Genomic DNA, 4157 nt, shown 5'->3' with positions numbered 1-4157 from the left:
TAAAAATTCCACGTAAGCAACCTTTGCCGCCGATTGCAGTTTTAAAGGCCCCGAAAGTTCAATCTACACAGTGTATTTTTTATTTAAGGGATGAATTTGAAATGAGAGTAAAGGCTTCAGTCAGTAAACAAACCCAAACCGAAATTTTAGGTGTTATGTTTCCATCCTCTGTTGTATTTTAAGCATAGTTTATCTAGTATTTGCTAAAGACTTCCATCCATCAACAACGACTCGCAAATAGCTTTATAGGTTACATCCAGTTCGAAAAAATCATAATTCTTCAACAATGCTTACATAGTTTTCGCCAAAGGGGGTAAGCACATTTTTACCCATTATTCATCCCCTATGCTCACCCCAGTGCAGGACTACCGGGCACTTGCTGGGGTAAGCTCTAACAGACGTCTTTTACCACTAGCATTGCTTTTCACATAGACAGAGGCTTAGGGTTAAAAATATCATTTTCTTTATTAAAGTCGTGTTCCGTTTTAAAATGTAAAAATCGTGCCAAAAAAAAGGTACGGGGATATCGTCTTTTTCAATTCCCGCTATTGATACAAGGCATGAACCATTTTATGAAGAGATTTTAATATATATATATATATATATATATATATATATATATATATATATATATATATATATATATATATATATATATATATATATTAATAGTTATAGCATTTAGCTTTAGTAAACTAGTATATTTAGTGTCAGAGAGGTAAAGCATAGGCCTTGGTTAATTGCTGTACATTATTACAGAAAGCCTTCTGTTTTGGAAGATGAACTACACCCTGATTGGGTTCCCACTCTTCACTTAGGGTACATCACCTCAAAAAGTACTACATGTCCAGGTAAAAAATTGGATTTATACAACCGTTCTCTAGAACGAGGTAAGCGGAAGAGGGAATCTGAATGGGATGTATCTGTGTCATCGTCAGCTAATGAAAGCGCTTATTTTACACATAATGACGATGATGATTCTAATGATTAAATGATTAATGATGATAAATTTGATGAACTTATGATCATGGAAAATGGATTAAATGAAGAAAACAGACTAAATGAAGTTGCAATAACCACTGCGGTAGCTTGTCAGACGGACGCCAGCATTCAAACTGATGATATACCGGAACCCAGAAAGATAAATCAACTTCAAGAGTACACGAGTAATACCAAACTGAATGAAGATTTCATTCGAGCGGATGAACCTCGTGCAATGTATTACACTGGCCTTCCTACATTAACTATTATAATTGGGACCTTTAAATTACTCGCTTCTCATATGCAACCGAGTTTAAATGCCAAGCTTACATTATTTCAGGAATATTTAATTTGTCTCCTATGGTTGCGACTGAATTTAGATGTCAAAGATCTTGGATATAGATTCCAAGTATCATCTAGTACTATTTCTCGGGTAGTTGACAAGTGGTTAGAAGTTATGTACGTTAGGCTAGATCGCCTAATTAAATGGCCATCAAGAGACGAATTGCATTTAACCATGCCGAATTGTTTCAAAGCAGCTTTTGGTAACAAAGTTGCTGTTGTAATAGATTGCTTTGAAATTTTCATTGAGAGACCTTCGTCTTTAGATGCTAGGGCGGAAACATGGTCTCATTATAAACATTATAACACTATGAATTTTCTGATAGGAATAACACCGCAAGGTTCGATCTCCTTTATTTCTGAAGCATGGGGAGGTCGCTCCTCTGATAAACACATTACGGAGGAATGTAATATTTTGAAAAATTTACTCCCAGAAGATCTTATTTTAGCTGATCGTGGCTTTAATATAAGTGAATCTGTTGTATTTTACTGTGCTGAAGTTGCAGTCCCAGCTTTCACGAGAAGGAAAAAACAATTAAATCCAAAAGAAATTGGTGACACACGTAAGATTGCTAATGTTCGGATACATGTTGAGCGAGTTATTGGACTTACTAGAAACGAATTTAGAGTACTTCAATCTATAATTCCTATTGACTACTTGCACAGTGATAGTGAAGAAGACCCACTAAATTAGACAAGATTGTTAAAGCTTGTTGCGCTCTCATAAACACTTGTGACTCTGTTGTCGGGTTTGATTGACTCTGTAAAGAGTAAAAGCTTGTAGATTTTCTAACAAATGTAATTTTATTTTCAAATTAATTTCTCACTTTTTACATAAAAATTTCTCACTATTAAAAATTTTAATGCTTTGATTTTAAAAGATTTTTTTTCTCCACAGATTTCTATTATCACAATTTTATTTTGCAGTTCATTACTTTGTATGAAAGGGCTCGTTGATTCTCACTTTTATTTTGTAGTATGATAAAAGAATGACTTTGTTAAATTTTGCATATTTTTTAACTTAATCACAGGGTCATTCCATGACAAAACGACCTAGTTTTTTTTAATTTTAACACCCGACCCCTTTCGATTTCGCCAAAATTTTGTATACAAGGTTTTTTGGGCCTAGGAAAACGATTTTGACAGTTTCATAACGATCGGTTCAGCCGTTTACGAGATACAGCATACGCGTTTTTTCAAAAGTTCGCCTTGACCCCCTAAATGTTTTCTAGTATATCTTATGACATAATTATCGCAAAATCACATGTAATACCTCATTTTAAAGACAATGCGCACCCTAATATGAATATTTAATCAGAGTTGTCATTTGACGTAAATGTCATTAAAATCTGGGCCTTTAAATAATTTGACCTTTGACCTTGCCCAGACACCTCAGTCGTAGGTCAACGATTTTAGCATTTTTAAAATTCCCACTATCGAATACATAATAATCACTCAAAATCTCAAAGTAATATTTGTAGTTTTCGAGATATTAATTTTTGAAATTTACCCCACCACACACAAAATGAAATACCAAAACCATTTATTTTTATAGTTTACACACCAATTAATTTTTTATTTACACAAAACAGCTTAAACTTCTTTATACATGGAAAAGGCTTTGGTAATTTTATTTTTATCGTGTTCTTTGATTTGATAGCCTTTCGAATTTGGTAAACCTACAAGAATTTCAATTGCACATAGAACATTTTCACTTGACACCCAACTGCTATCGATCCTTCTGGGCCATGTGTATTTGTCCGAAAAACCAGGGGGACGCAAAAAGTTTACAAAGAAGTCTCCAAACTCATCTGATACTTCCTCAATTAATTCAACGTAAAGTTGGCCTTTGTAGACGCTGGCTACCAAATTTCCCACTTTAAAGTTTTCAGCCTCTTGATTTCGAGTATCTGACAATTCTAAAGTCGAAACCTTAACTGTGGTTAGCGAATCGTCATTAGATAACGGAGAAACCATGATTTCATTTAACGATTTCGGAACGAATTTATGAAACCCTCGAGTTCCTTTTACTGTTATGGCTTTAGAAAACCTTTCTTTTAAAAGTTCCTTTTGTCGCTCAATTTCTTCGTTTTTAACATAGATGAACTTGATATTTTCGAAGTTTGATAGGCAGAAATTAAACATATCTGTTGGAGTCAAAATCTGTCCAGTCACTGGTCGCTGAAGACTGACTCTTGCTGTTTTACGCTTCACTGTTCCGCCAATTCCGTCACAAGGTCCCTTGCCATGAGATGTGGCAAAAAAATGCCATTCAGCGTCCAAACCAAAATCTTGTTTGTGGCAACAGAGATTAGAAAAGTTGTATTTGTTTTTATACTGTCCAGCACATCCATCCGTAAAATAAATTAGCTTTCTAACATTAGGAACATGTGCTTTTATATTTGGAATTAGATAAGTTAAAAAACTGTGAACAGTATTGGTTGTATGTGTTCTGGTATCACTGATAATACAAAAATTTAAGTGGTTAAGTTCTCCGTTTTCGACTACCCTGAAGTAGATTACGAAGGGATGCACTGTCGCTTGAGAATTGTCCCAATGGAACCCTTGTGCTTCGTCTTGAATTACGAAGGAATAGTTCTCCGCAAAATCACCGAGAACAATTACGTCACCAGGTTTTAGAGTTTTTTTGAGGTTTTTAAGATAATTAGATTGCGACTTAGATGTGTAATGATGACGCGTTAGTTCAAGTAGTTTAATGGCCAAAGAGTCGAAAAAGTTTTCAACACTCTCGCTCAAGGTCATGAGCTTTGTGCTGTCAGTTGTCACCCATTGCATGAACTTTATATTTTCAAAATCTTCTAAAAGGTTCGTTA

General features: G+C 34.6%; 1 pseudogene; it reads left to right on the top strand.

Annotated features, from left to right (window-relative positions):
- The first annotated feature begins 991 nt into the window (after nt 1-991).
- On the top strand, nt 992-2082 carry LOC149963069 (uncharacterized; annotated as a pseudogene).
- The last annotated feature ends 2075 nt before the right edge of the window (nt 2083-4157 follow it).

The sequence above is a fragment of the Leiobunum rupestre genome, chromosome 1 (genome assembly GCF_980474605.1).
Source record: "Leiobunum rupestre chromosome 1, qqLeiRupe1.1.hap1, whole genome shotgun sequence".
NCBI classification, from domain to species: domain Eukaryota; kingdom Metazoa; phylum Arthropoda; class Arachnida; order Opiliones; family Sclerosomatidae; genus Leiobunum; species Leiobunum rupestre.
Note: the sequence above shows the minus strand (reverse complement) of the source record. Positions and strands in the feature narration are given on the sequence as shown.